Genomic DNA, 15,991 nt, shown 5'->3' on the forward strand with positions numbered 1-15,991 from the left:
AATAGAATTCCAATTATTCGTGTGCGAGTTAAGCATGACTATCATTATACAAGTACTGAGAAAAATTAACGTGTGCTACAAACGAGTTTCTTTGTTAGTGCATAGGTATTGTTTTATCAATGGATAAGCATAATTTAGTCGCATCGTCCATTATCATAAAGTATTACTCGTTTTTAATATTTCTTTTCATATAATTGATAGAGAAAACTATGTGCTAGCTCGAGTATCCTTTGTAAGATGATTTTTCGGCTTCATCATGTGAATGATACTTTCTCTTTTTTGAGTTTGTAGACTCATATTTTCGAAAGCGGTATAATTTATATATACTATAAGTCATGTAACGGCAGGTTTATTACATAAAATCTAAATTGAGCATCTATTACCATTTTATTTATTTGAAATGGAAAAGTATGTTGATTACAATTTGAGTTGATTGCTTGTACAATGGTATGCAAAACCTTTCACAAAAGGATCATGAAAAGTTCATATGATTTATGAAAGTTACATTGATATATATATATATATATATATACTGAATTATCGAGAGTGATATTATTTGAACGGAATTGATGGCATGGCTTGATTGTATTTTTCACAAATTTTAAGACTTTCATTGTATTTATTAAGAGAAAAGGAAACCCGAAATTCAATCCGACACGAAGAACTATCCGAATTTCTTTACTTTATCACCCGAACCAGGTAATTTTGACACTCCTAGAGTATGGCCCTGGAGAAAGAGCAATTCCCGTGAAGACTCGAGAATTGCAATTCCTTTCATTATCGAGGCCTCCCTCAAGATACATTATTATGCTTTCGCTCTTGGTGATCTTCTTCAGTGACTCCCTGAGCATTAGCGGATAAAGACAGTGCATACTTCATGCTTAAACTGGATTTCGCACGTAAACCCCACAAGTTAATCATTCTTCCATAGTACTTACTGCACCTTAATTTTGCTTTCTTTCTTTTTTTGGGGTATGCAGTACTGCCGTTTGCATCATAGAAAACCGACACATGCGGAACAAGCAAAAAGCGAAGAAGCTAATATCTTATTCAACTTTGGATTTCTCGATATTTCACTTGACCGTAAAAAATTATAGAGCTATATGAATATTAGTATTTGATGAACTATATATGGAGTGGATATTTTATTTGATTTTGGGGGATATTCCGCAGGACGGAGGCTCCAACGTGGATCATCAGACTGGAGAGAGCAGACTTTAAAACTGGTGGGTCACATAGTCACGTGTCGCACAGTAGTGAATTAACCAAGGGCGTCTTTGGGAAAGGGGGCTGGTGGCTTTCACCGTGTCATCTTCCTTTTGTGCGCTTCGGAGCAACTGAGCGAATAATGACATTGGCATATTATGCATCCATCGACTGGTTACGCTTGGACATCGCGTCCATGGGTTTTATTTTCCTTTGAAAGTTTCCTTCCCAGTCTTGTAATTTTCCTCTAACATAGACTTCTTTTGATCATTTAAAATGTGTTTTGTACGGCAATGGTCAGTTTTTATTAATTCTCATGTCACTGAACTCATAAATATTATGAAATCGTCAATCTTTGGTAGTTTGCTTTTATAATAATCTATCGCGGCTTAGTTTATAAGCAATGACGAGCAAATGGGGTCTATTAAATCACCAAGGCTGGATAGTTTTCAAGCAATATTTTACAAGAAGTTATGGGATGCGGTTGGAGACGACATACTCATGTTTTGGGGTGCTCCTGCTTCTATGATCCCCTAAAAAAAAAATAGATAAAGGACCCATAATCGAGAATTCTTTTAGGACGCATTTAATAACGTTTTTGTTGAAAAATTGTTCCAGGAGAACAAAATAGAAAAACTATTTTTATTCCCGAAACAATTTTGAACAAAAAAATGCGTTTGATAACTGTACAAAATTTATGTTACTTAGAATAAAAAAGAACAAAACACGTTTGGAAACTTGTATAATTTTTTTTATTTCTTTTAATTTTTTAATATTTTTATTTTCTTTTCTTTTTTTCTTGTTTCTATTCCAAATTTGTTTCCTAATAAAAGTGTAAACAAACGCGTTTCTTCTTCTTTTTTTGCTTCCCTGACAAAAGAATAGAAATTTGTGTTCCAAGGAATGTAAACAAAATTTTCCAAATATGCCCTTAGTAATTTATGGTAATGTACTTGAAATCATCATAATGTTTGTCATGCCTTTATGTAGTAATTTTACTTTGATCATTTGTGATTTAATAATAGTTGTTGTAACTCGTCTTTACATACAATTAGTAGTTTACTTTTTTGATTTATAACTTAACTACACAGTTCATTACTAGAATGCTGTAGCACTTAGTAATCGACCAATAGAGAGTAAAATACTGCAAATTGTGGTTAGCGATGTTTACTTTGCTTGATAATTTTCTACAATGTTTATAATCTTTCTATGAGTCCGTGTACGTGACAAGCTAGTAATCATCTTACAAATATAGTGATTTACCCATAGATCTTGTAAGGTTGAATTTCTCAATGTTTGTAACATTTCATGGAATATTGTGAACAACTTGAATTTATTGTAAATTACTTTTTCAATACTCTTAGTCACTTACATCAATAATTCTCACATCACTCTACAATTCGTAAATGGGCAATAACCATCGTATATTTTAATATTCCTCGATCAATAGTAACTTGAGAGTAAGTAGTTTTTTCTTGAACATTTGTAAATATTTTTTTTCTTTGGAACTTGTCTTCTCTTAAATTGACATCTCACATTGAACAACTAGCAAGGCAAACTCGGACCGTTTGACATGAGAATCGCTTAAAAACCCAGGTAGAGCTTGAACTGGAGGATGAGAGATTGAGGTGAAGGCGGAATCAAGTGTGGCTGAATCTGCAGGCAGAAAACGGAGAAGAGGCAGAAGATGGACCAGCAAGGCTGAATCAAGATACGATAAAGTCACAGGTTGAATAAGTATGGCTGCATACACTGGTGATAATCGGAAAATAGGCGACGATGAGCCAGCGAGGCTGGATCAAAGTAAAGGGAAAAGTAATAGCGAAGATAAGCCAGCGTGGCTGAATCAAGATTGATAGAGTTAGTGGCAGGATCAAGTACGGCTGAATACGCCGGCACAAAACAAAGAAGAGTCGAAGTTGAACAAGCAAGGCGGAATCCAGATATGATATAATTAGATGCTGAACCAACGTATGATGTGTTCCTGAGTTCAGCAGTTGAAGATTATAGATTCGCCGATAGCCTCTATGACTGCTTGACAGCTTTCAAAGATAATGCAACCATATTTACTCCCAAAGAGCTTCTGCTAATGTTCTACAGCTCCAAAATCTACATACCTATCTTTTCCAAAAAATACGCTTGTAGCCCTCCGTGCCTTGACTCGCTCACACTTAGAACACACGTCTAGATCAGGTGGGAAGAAAAAGATCCTGCCCGTTTTCTACAATGTGGGATGGTCTGATGTGAAGCTGGAAACATCACTCTACAGAGGCGTTCTGGACACTCACAAGCAGACTTTGGCGATGAGAAAGTCGAGCGGTGCAAGAAGGCTCTTGTGGAGGCTGGTAAAGTCAAGGGATGGGAAATAAGCTCATATGAAAGGTATGTTAACATCTGTCTTCTTCTCTTGTAGGTTTCCTTCTGATTTCTTTGCTCGATCGATGGAGGCAATGTCGACAATGTCAGGAAAAGGAAACTAAAAACGACATTCTCCCAGCAAAAAAAAAAAAAAAAAAAAAAAAAAAAAGAAGAAGCAAATATTGGCCGACTCTGCTGTACTATATGTTGTTTCGTTCACTTGCTCGGATTTATGATCATTACCGAGCCTGTTTTAAAGCTTTATGGGGACAAAGCTAGAGAAAAAAGAGGAAATTATTGATGGGAATTAACGGGGTTAACATTTTCAATTCCCTCCTTTCTTTGCCAGGCCAAATCCTTCTCTCGAATTGACCATGTTTACACAACATATCTCAGTTTGGCTCAGTGAACTTTTTTCAAAAATTCATTCTATTCATCCACATGATAGCGCCATTCCATAATTCCACCCAGAGTTTAGTGATATTTTCACCCAATGGCAAACCGTGACAGTATAATCTGTTGATCGGACTAAATACTTGCTGCAATGGCATTATCCTTCATTCATACAATTACAAAACATCAGTGTAGTATGTTTAATATATCTTAGCGTCAGGTAAATCATGTTCTGCAGTAAAGGATCAGTGATCTTTTAGCACATCCAAATTGTCGTTTCATTGTGTAGTGCGTTGGGTGGTAGGTCCTTAGATAGCATCTGTTAATGGTTTGGAATTGAGATTTTTTCTGCCGTGGCAGTTAAAGGGAACTTATCACGGCCATCGTTGGAGAAATTTTGTTTAAGGCAATAACAGAGCACAATTACATGTTTGAAGATCTATCCACTGGTGATGATCCCATGTTCTGTTACAGGACCTCGGTATATTTCTATGCTCCTTTTCTCCTTTATTCTCGAGTACTCTCTCCTAATGATTGGACCTGTTGATAGTTTTAGCTTAATTGTGTTTTATATCAAATAGAAAAAAGGAGGCAAACACATGAAACTGAAACTAGATGAAAATAAAGTTATCGTCTGAACTCTGAAGTAGCTTGCATATACTTCAGTTTTTCAGTAGCTAATTACCCTTGCAATATAATCCACCAAGAATCCAGGGACAATACTGCACTTTATAATTACCAATCTTCAATTATCGGTTTGATGTTACATTTGAGTAGAATAGCTGGATGTATAGTAATTGTCATTTCAGACCAACGCACAGAAATATTACTACAGAGTTCTCTTTATAAAACAAAACTGATGGCAAAGTAGGTGTTAAGTTCACGGTATTAGTGATTCAAGAATACCTCCTACCTTTTATTTGTTAAGGAGAGTTGACGCATCAAAACTAGAGCTGGCAAAATGGGTCATAAATCCATATTATGACCCATTTTTAGTTAAATTAATCATATATGAGTCAAGTGAAAGTTAAATATGGATCATAAATGGGTCAAGTGAAAGTTGAATACGGGTCAAAAATGAGTTAAGTGAAAGTTAAATATGAGTCAGAAATGGACCTAAGAAAGTAAAATACAAAAATAAATGGGTCTCAATGGGTTGTTAGGAAACACACTTTAAAGTTTAAACCATGGCCTTTTTTAACTTTATAAAAATGTTTTTCTTAATAAAAAAATCAAAATCATAATTATTTTTCATATTTTATTTTTCTTTTATTTTATTTTTCTTTTTCTTTCTCTTTCTTTTTCTTCCTTCCTTAGCCGAAGCTGACTAGCGGGCGAGATGCCGTGCAAGTCTCGAGCTCACTGGGCGGTCGCCGATGACTAGTGAGGCTCAAGCCTCGCCGATAACCGGGCGACGCTCAAGCTCGCGGCGTCGAAAGGGACTCGATTTCACCGATTTAGCGGGGCCAAGGCCCCGCCCGACGCCAACGGGCTCAAGTCCCGCTAGATCCGGCGAGGCTTGAGCCTCGCCAATGATTGTTGATGCTCGAGCTCGTCGGCTGGGCGGGCCTCGACCTCACCAACTCGGCGAGATCGAGCCTCGCTAGATCGACGAGATAGAGCCTCGCCCAACCCCGGCGAGCTTGAGCCTTGTCGGATCTAGTGAGGCTTGAGCTCGCCAGCATCGAGCGAGGCCTCGGCCACGTCAGATTGGCGAGATTGAGCCTCGCCCAACTTCGACGAGCTCGATCTCGCCTGTCGGCCGATCGCCGGCCGTCGTCGTGGCCGGCGGCCACCAAAGAAGAAGAAAATAAAAAGAAAAAAATAAAAAATAAAAATATTAGAAATAATTAAAAATTATATTTTTTAAAAATTAAAAATAATTAAAAAATTATATTTAAAAAATCAAAATTTTGATTTTTTTAAATATTTTAAAAAGAATTATAAAAATTCCATTGAATTTGTATTGCATAAAATGTTTTAATAATAATTTTTTTTATAAAAAATCATAAAATGAGTTTTTTAGGTTTAGTTAAAAAATTTCATGTTACGCTTTTAGTTATTCAATGGTATGTTCACTTCAAATAAGAGAAGCATATGCATAGTCTAATTTTTTATAAATATTTCAATTTATAGGTTTTTATTTTAACTTTTTATTTACTATTTTTAATTTAATTTGAAGTTTTATTCCAATTAGCATATAGTAGAAGTGGGTTTTCCTAGAATATTAATAGGTTTTAGCAATACGGGTCGGGTCAGGTATGGGTTACTAGATTTACACTACAAGAATATAGGTCAAAACGGGTTAAATGAGTTAAATATGAGTTAACCCATTTTTGACCTGACCCATACCCGACCCGACCCGTATGCATTTAGAGAAAAATGAGAACCTAGTTATTCTTGATCTTTCCTGGAGTAAGGTTACAGAGTCCTGGGGAGGTTGGAATAGAATAAAGGTGGGTTTATAGCTCATTTGTTGTTGTCTTCGTGTTAGCCCTTATGTACATTGAGAGTTCTACGTCATATGAACTTTTTTCCCTTGTTTTGCAGATGGAGCATTTGAAAGTCTTGAACCTTACAGGTTGTACGGACCTATTAGTTACCCCGAGCTTCTCGTGTTGCCCAAATTTGGAGATACTGATCCTTGAGCGATGTTCTCGATTGGTTCATTTAGATCCTTCAATTAATGATTTGAAGCCCTTGGTTACCTTGAATTTGAAGTTTTGCTTTGAACTTAGCATGTTGCCTGTGAAAATGGATGGGCTGTGCTTTGAAAGAGCTCCTGATTGATGGCACTTCCATACGAGAACTTCCTGCGTCGATAGGCAAACTGGTTAAACTGCAAATTCTTAGTGCCACTAATTGCTTCACATTGGTTTGTGTTCCTATTTCTGTTTGTGAACTTCAAGCTCTTTCGATGCTTGCCTTGGATAACGCGAAAATTCTTGAACTCCCTGAGTCAATTGGAGACTTGGGGAATCTTAGACGCTTGTCTTTGAAGGACTGCCGTGGGCTTGGAAAGCTTCCGGAATCCATTGGCAAATTGGAGGACTCATTAGAAGAGTTGGATATTTCAAGTACGGGTATTTCGAATTTGCCCGATTCAACTGTAAACCTGAGGAAATTGAAAGTGCTGAAAATGGATTCTTTGTTTCGTAAGAGAATTTCCTCGTTTAATTGGAAGGTTGATTTACCTGGAAGAAGTACATGCCTCCTGGTGCAGGAGTTTGGAGGGAGTCTTGCCAAGTGATATTGTGCGCCTATATTCTCTCAGAGAACTGAGGCTTCGAGGTACTCGTATATCGAGCCTTCCATCAGAAATACAGTTCTTGCCAAGACTTCAGACTTTGGATTTGCTACACTGCGACGTTCTCAAAGAGTTGCCTACTCTTCCCCCTAACCTAAGTAGCCTCGATGTCAATCCCGACTTGAAGCAAAAAATGTTAGAATCTTCAAATTTCAGCCTTTGGTGGCATTTATTGCAATAAGTAATACGGTGTTAATTTGGATAAGATTGTTGATTGTTGTCATTTGACGTGGTTCGTAGGGTTGACTACATTATGCTCTCGGCAATTATAGAGTTGTGTCAACCTACTCTTCTCAATATGTTTCCCTCTTGCTTATATTTCTAGTATTCCTTTCAATGTGGTGTATATGCATCGATTTAACATAGTCATGAATTTTTATGACTGTCGGTAATATTTTCATGGTGGCAACTACGATAATCTAACGATACACATGCATTGAATAAGAGAAAACACTCATGTCATTGCAAATTAACCATAGAGGAATGCTTTGTGCCATTGGAAATTAGCCGTATTGTATATATTAGGCGTGAATTAATTTCCCAAACTATGACTGTGTTGCACAATAGCACTGATTTTTAGAAGTTACATATTATCCTCTTGAGCTTTGATTTTTGTTTTTGTCACTATTTTTTTCCCTCTGCATCGCAAATTAAACGTCCCTGAAGAATGGGGACTTGCTCATTTTTTTTTTTTACTAGAATAATCTCTACTACTACATGGTGAATGAAGTTAAGAAAATAGAAATGCTGTATGACTAATGAAGTTAACAATAATACGGTTAAGTTTGTAAAGAAAAATAATTTAATCCATACTCAATTAACAAACTTAACGGAGATGTAGATTAAAAAAAATTAGCCATTGCAGAAAAAAATCAGAATTCAAGAATTAACCCGTAATTTTTCAGAGCTCGGGATTTATTGTGCAATGGTATCAGAGTTCTGATACATTTTCAAATTTGGGAGCTATTGTGAAATAATGCCTAATTATCCCTGATATTATGATTGTTTGGGCCACTAGAAATGTTTCACCTGTACAATTGTCAGATTGTACACAATACTCCTCGGATCATCATCAAGATGAAAAGTACCAAAATCCAAATGGGTTGGATCTACAACCCTATTAAACAATAAAGTCAGCGGTAGTTATCTATCAGAATACTTACCATTAAAGCACTTGTACATTCAACAGTTCAAATTTTAAATCAGTTGACAATTATCTCCGTTTTATCTATAAAATAGATTACCTATATTAAGTTCGAACGTATTTCAGTTTCAGCTTCATATCTTTTCTTGAGGTGTCCATCAACAATTGTTGCAATCTTCGGTATAGAAAAATTATGTCGTTGGAAATTAACTGTAGAGATTATGTTTTACGTTGTTGAAAATTAGTCCTATTGTACGTATTAGTTGCTGAAGAAAAGCAATTAAACTTGTGAATGATCAACATTTTCATGATGAAATATTTCATTTATAAATCTTTTGTGTTTGAAGCCCCAACTGGGACTACACATCCAAGTTACACTAACTGCATGTTCTTTTATAGGCAGCTCACCTGTTGGAGTGTAGATCATCAACGTGTTTGTTTTTGGTCAAAGTTTCAATTTGAACTATGGGTGATCAATTCCCGGATGATTCTCGACCTAGTGATTCCAGACTTTCTAGAGTGAATCTTGGCCTAAAAGATAAAATCCTACCCAAACTTATAAACCACATTACATCTCTCAACATGAAAGGGTTGACCTTGCTTCCTTTAGCGGGTTAAAAAAACCTCGCACGAGTTTTGTCTACTCCTAGGACCACATGAAGTTATAAACCATTAATAGGTAGTTTAGTGTAGGAATTAGGATACGAATTTTAGAGGAAAGAACATAATCGGCATCAAAATTTGTTCGGATTTAAGGTAATTAATTTGGGGGAAGAAATGAATTTAAGGCAAATTAGTTATAATTTCCATAAAAGCATGTGCCGTTGGATTTAACTTGACATAGGAAATGAAGTTTTCTATGTAGTACGTCAAACAAAATATTGCATTGTGCACTCCGGCCACCAAAAAGTTAAAAAATCACATTTTGCATTTTGACTCATGATTAGACGTCTTTTGTCCTGAATCTCTGCTTACACTCAGAAACGTACATGCAGGGCCTAGTTAAAGTTATGTGTTGAATAATTGATTCATTTCCTTCAATTGGGTTGCACCAATTTTGATGTTGGAGAAAACATCTTCTCGGATCATCCAATATATATCTTGCTAATGCTTCAATAAGTTATAAGAATCTCACTCAATATATAAGTATCGATTGAGACAGGATAAGTAATGGCATAAATTCTTCGATGATTTCTTACTATCTAATTATTTTCCTTTTAATTTTTTGGACGTAACAAATAGATGATATCTTGGGTCATTGAATGCAGCTCACTGGTGTGGTCAGAGATAGACCGTCTTCATTCTGAGCAAGGAATCTCATGAAGTCACAATTTTCATTAACTAACACATTCTTTTGAAATCTTGACGGAAGTTCATTTTTTTGTCGTTTTTCTATAGCAACGATAACTTCATGTGCAGGTCCGGCTTCCGTATGAATAGCTAGGTAAAACAAAAGTCACATATCAACCAAAGTCATACATATCTATTTCCACAAAGCTTTAAACTAATGGCATGTAATGGATCATATTTGACTCCATCAAGACATTTGAAGTCCAATAGTACGTGTTTCTAGATGGTCAAAACCTTGTTCAAGGACACACCAAAAACACCTTCCTTTGGCTTTGATTCTCGTCACAGCCTACTCCTTGGGAGAGAAACTAGGTTTAGGGATATTGCCTAAAAGACAAGCCCATGACCCATGATTAGACGCGACCTTTCTCGAGCTCATATCTCGCATAACATTGGTGTGTTTGTAAATATTTTCTAATGAGAAGTCACCATTAGTCTATTAAGGTCAGCTTGAAAATCAAGTGAGGGCCTTGAGGCATAGGGGTGTGCAAAATACCCAAGAACCGTCCGAACCACCCAGAACCGGACCGGAACTGCTCGAAACCGGCGGTTCTTGAGGGAACCGGTCCGGTTCTGCCCAATTTATGGGAACCGGTGGCACCGGTCCGATTCCCGTTCCATGGGCAGATCTGCCCGCCTGCCTACCTGGACCAGACCGGAACCTTTTTAATATTAAAAAAAAATTACTAAAAGAAACCCTAAATCTCATCTCACTCTCTTCTAGGGGTGTGCAAAATACCCAGGAATCGCCCGGACCATATTTGTAAATTCATTGCGTTTACTTCTCCTGCTGTTCGCATCTCCACGTACTTAAATTTGGTTTTTCTTTCTTTGGCTTACTTTGATGTCACGTGGTCGTTCTATATTGAAAACTAAAATTGTTTCAAGCGCCAAGATCGGTTCCATGGATCCACCCGGGAACCGGACCGGACCGCGGTCCGATTCCCCGGTGGATCCATGCAACAAATGGGTGGATCCCGGTTCCACCTTTTTCTAACCGGTCTCCACGGCGGTTCCCGATTCTAAGTCTAGAACCGCCCACCCTGACCATGCACACCCCTAGTGAGGCATATGAATGTACCTCACTTTCTATACAATCAGAGAGTCTTAAGGCTGAGAACTTGATTATACAAATTAAAAAATTGGTATCCTTTTAGTACCTAATCTTGTTTATTTTGAGCAGTCTAGATTGATTTTAGACCTACTAATATGTGAGGTAACTATGCGAGTATGCAATCATTAACATAACAATCGGCAACCAAAATGACATTGAATAATTTACATTGGGAGAGCAAGAATCTAGCATCGTCAAATAAGGAGCATGCCACCTCTAAGTAAGCTTAAGGGAAACCATAATCAACATACAAAAAGTGCACAATCAAGGCATTTGTCTTTAAGGACATTTGAACAAAATTTTAGATTAAAAAAAGACTCCCCTTTTAAGAGAAGATCATCCAAAAAAAAAATATTTTAAAGCTTTTTGAGGAATTCTAATTTTTTGGAATTTTTTTGAATTTTCTAAATTTTAATTTTAATTTTTTAGTATTTGTATGCATTTTTGAATTTTTAAATCTTTTATGAATTTTCTTTAGTATCTCATAAATTTTTTTCTATTTCTTAAATATTTTTTATGATTTTTATTAATTAATTAATTTTTAAAAATTCATGATTTTATTTTTAATTTTTATTATTTCTTTTTATGAGTTTTAATATTGTTAAAAAGGAATTCGGACCGGGTCTCTTGTCCGACCCGGACCTATAGGTCCTGGTTGGGTCAAGAAGTCGGACCAGCCCGAGGCTCGGCCCGAATAAACCTATTTCGCAAGACCAAATATACCCGGCCCGGCCACCTCTTCTAATTTGCACAACAATTTAAGCCCAATTTTTCTGAAGCCAGACTAAAGCAAATCAGGCCCGAAGATCACCAGTCCAAATATAGCTCGAAATCGACCCGAACTTAACAAATTCTAGTTGAGCCCAGATTCCTAAAACCCATGAGAACAGAAGAGACGAACGGCCATGAGCCGCCTATTATCCGCCCTTGGCTCAATCAAAGGACCGTCCGCCGGGATGCACACACGACACGCAAAAGAAACAGCGACAATGAAAGTCCACAAACATGTCAAATAACCAACAAACGCTTAGAACCAGACCAAAATCCCGGAAAATCTACATAACTCGGTTCGGGCAAATTTCACAAACACATGACAGGCGTCGACTGAAGGGAGACTATTGAATTAACTGGGGGTCAAACCGTGCCGAGACGCTTAAGCAATCGGATAAGCAGAGATTGAAATGAAGCTTAGCACAACATAGATGGGGGCTGGGACTCGCAAAAACCGTACCACGACGAAGCCCAGGTCTGACGAGCCGAAACAGGGCACAAAGCAGGGCAAACGGGGGCCGTTGGTGGTGCTCTCTACCCGGCTTGGCGGCGGTGAATGGTGGGCGAGATCCATAGATCGGGCCACATCTGTTCGCCTCGCACGCCTCCGAACCAGGATCCTTGAGGAATCGACCCAAATCGGAAAAATAAGAAAAAAAGAACAGCCGGGTCTTACCACTTGTTCGAGGTGGAGGAGGGGTAGAAGTTGGCCGGGACTTGGCACGGCCACCACCGGAAGTTGGCCGGGACTCTAGTTCTCCCTCCCTTTTACTCAAGGCTCTCTCTCTCTCTCTCTCTCTCTCTCTCTCTTCCAAGCCCCGTGTCCGACGCTAGCCGTTGCTGGCCAGCCCGTCCTGACCACACCGCGCGCGACATTCCTCGTTGTCCTTTGACGTACGCTATCCTTCGTTGCGTCGTCCTTCTGCCCTTGTCGCCGAGCTACCGTCCAAGCCGAGCAGGGAAGAGAGAAGGAGAAGAAGAGAAGGGGGCCGGGCTGGCAAAAGGGATAGGTGGGCCGGCCCGCGGGGGGAAGAATGAGGGAAAGATGAAAAAGGAAGAGGGGGCGAGCCAGCCCAGGCCTGGCCCTCTTCCGCTTTTTTTTTTTTTTTTTTTTTTATTTTTTTTTAAATTTAAGTTTTAATGGATACTAGTTATGCATTGTAGCTGAATGAAAGTTATTTTTGCTAGGGGTTAAAACCAATCCCTAATTTTCTATGTAATTTAAAACATAAATGAATAGTGTCAATAATCATCTTCATCTAATTCCAAATCTCACGCACATCTCGAAGGTACACAATCAACCTTGTGTGTGAGGCGTGGCTACATTTGACCTGCCACATTATTCGAGAATCATGCTTGCATTACAAAAACATTTGTCTGACAAACTGTTGTTTGTGAATGGAATGTATCATTGATTGCCTTTCAATGAAATGAAATCTACAAGGCATTACTTTATTTTTGGCTAGCTCCAATAAATCATATTTATCTCTTTAGAAGATTGAGTAAAAGGGAAATTTAGGTGTCAATTAGGTAGTTAGACTATTGACATCTAAATTTTGGTAACCTATTTAGTTATTTAGGTTGCATAAGAAAATTGAGAGTCGATCCAACTCCTAAAAATAATAAAAATATCACTTGCATCATTCACATTTGTATTCTTTTTGCTGAAGTCATGATGTGACTTCTCTTCGATGCTACCATGGACTGATGCACGGACAAGCGCACGAAGGATCATCTCCCATAAATAGCTGGCCGTCACGACCTCTTTATCTCGGTCAAGAATTCAATAGGAGAGAGGCAATCGCGATCGGCAAAGCGAGAATATTTATAGCTAGAGAGGAAACAGCGGAATTTGGTAACGCTAAAGAGATCAATTCGGTGGGAATCTGATAATGGGCTGGCAAAACGGAAGAGATTTTTTAGATGGGATGAAGACTCAGATTTCGGTGATCGATCATTGGTCAGAAGGCAACTAGAGATTGAGCCATTGAATTTTTCCCTAAGGAAGATGATAAAAATTAGCGGATGTGATCTCTTTTCCCGCAATTGACGTCCGGGCTGTTGGGAGATTTTTCCATAGAAATGCGATATCATCTCCTGGTTGTTAAAGAGGTTTGAATGAAAAAGTTGTGATCAGCATCTAACGTCCGTGGGTATCATCATATAAAGAGCAAATCTTCATCCGCGGTTGCTCTCCTCCGCACTCCGCCGCCCACCACCACTCCGTAAGCCAAGCCACCATATCCTACTCTCCATCCGCGACGTTGCCCTGACATGGTCATTCATCTCATCAATGCTGACGTCAGCTCCACCGCACCTCCGCCTTGCTCAGCCGCGACTTCCAGGCACAGTGACCGACATGATGTCGGGTCGCTGACGAGCCTCACTATCACGCACAGCAGCTAGGCCGAGAAGTCCAGCGAATCCAGCCATAGCCAGTTATCCCAGTAGGTCTTCTAGACCTCCTTGCAAGCTTTCAGGTTTCCTGGCAAAGCAGCTTGGCACCGGTGGTCATTTAGCGACATTGGTGATTGTCTGTGGCGTTTCTAGCTAACATACGTCCTTGCCATTACGTTCAAGAGTCGTAGTTCCCTCGGCAAGCCCCTTTTGCAAACTCCGGCATTGAACAACGGTCGTCAATCCTCGCTGCCGTAGCTTCACCGGCTACACTCTCTTGCCAATACCCACCAGAAGGCGTCGCACCTTTCCTCGCTTCGATTGTCTTAGGTTAATCTTTGCTCAATGTAAGTTGGGTCTGTCTAAATTCATTTTAATATATGGTTTTTAAATGCATGTTATTAGTTAATAGAAGCTTATGCTATCACGATTTGATCCGATCCTTTCCTTTTGGACCTTTAGGCACTAAGATCGAACTCCAATCAATGATGTGATTAATTCTAACCATAACGCGTATTTCAATATATCGACATTGCTTGTCATTGTCTCGTACATATTTAGAGTTTTGCGCAAGTTCATAATTTCTTATCTAGGGCAATGCATTTTAGTGTTAAGAGTATCCGTAGATTTAGGGTAGTTCATGGTTTTTACTAATCGAAAACAAAAGAGAAAAAAGAATGTTACTTGTGTTTTATATCACGTAATTCACGTCATCTAGAAAATCAACTTTTTGGTTATTAAGTGGTGAAGATTGGAGTAATTAGTCATTACATTTCATGCATTATTCATATTGCACATCATAAAATGAAAATATGAAAAAAGTCAGCACTGCATCGCTAAGTCGATATTCGTTTATTAAAAGTCAGTAAGTCAAATATAGGGTCCTAGGATATAATTTGCTGTTTTCATTAACATACATATAATACAAAAAAAAAAAAAAAAAGCATTTCATATAACTTGCATCCTAGGATTAGTCCATGATTAATTCTATCTTATGTCATAGCATTCTCGGCATATCCTATCGCTAGCTTTAGGAATTGATCCCGTATCACTGCATATAGTCAATTCATTATAGCATAGCATGCATGACATTTAGGACTTTATGTTACTTCATCGATGCATGTTAGATTAGTGCATATAATCATAGCATTATCTGAGTCGTGTCCATATTGCATTTAGGGAGTTCATCTCATTAAAAAGAAAACACAACAAAGAATGAATCGATATTACATCTTAGTTATCTCAAAATAGCTTAGTTCATGCATTAGTCAAATTCATCAACATTTTCATTAATAAATGCATTTGTCATCGCATGTTTGTTTTCTAAGTCTAAATTTGCAGAATCCTTGTCTCAGTTGAGTGTCAAATACACATCCATTCCTGCTTGCTCATGCATTTCAGGTTCTTCAATCTTCTGAGTAATTTTGTTACTATTTTGATTATTGAATTTTCCACTTTTAGGGGTTAAACCTCACATGTACATGTGCATGTTTTTGTATCTTTCTACCCTCGCTATCCCTGTAAGTGTTCTATCTTCTTTGTCATTCTTATATATTACATCGTCTCCCAATCATGATCAAGCAATACTTGTCAGATTGCGTGGAAGAAATGACCAAGAAGTTGGCGCTCGAAGGACAGAGCGACGGGATGACACCCCGGACGTCGAATGAACGAGTTGAACAATGTAGTGCAAAGTTTGTCAGATCGCGTGGATAAGCTGGAGAAGGTATTTGCGACTCTACGTCCTCCTCCAAGGTCAAACCCAATGAACCGGGTAAAGCCCACCAATGTTAATTCGACCAGCAAAGCTGAAGGTGATAAAAATGTCCGAGCAACCAATGATACTACCGTTGTCATTGATGAGGATTTGGATGATAGAATGAGTTCGAATTGCCCAGAGTAGGGGCATGTTTAATTATCTGCGTATTCCTAGGGGCATGTTTAATTATCT

General features: G+C 38.2%; 1 long non-coding RNA gene across 1 annotated transcript; it reads left to right on the forward strand.

Moving 5' to 3' along the window:
• The first annotated feature begins 6,315 nt into the window (after positions 1-6,315).
• Positions 6,316-6,624, forward strand: LOC120295295. Its single transcript, XR_005552644.1, has 2 exons — positions 6,316-6,413; positions 6,508-6,624. It is a non-coding gene; the product is annotated as an uncharacterized LOC120295295 (long non-coding RNA).
• Positions 6,625-15,991: the final 9,367 nt, after the last annotated feature.

Source organism: Eucalyptus grandis, chromosome 7 (assembly GCF_016545825.1).
Source record: "Eucalyptus grandis isolate ANBG69807.140 chromosome 7, ASM1654582v1, whole genome shotgun sequence".
Taxonomy (NCBI): domain Eukaryota; kingdom Viridiplantae; phylum Streptophyta; class Magnoliopsida; order Myrtales; family Myrtaceae; genus Eucalyptus; species Eucalyptus grandis.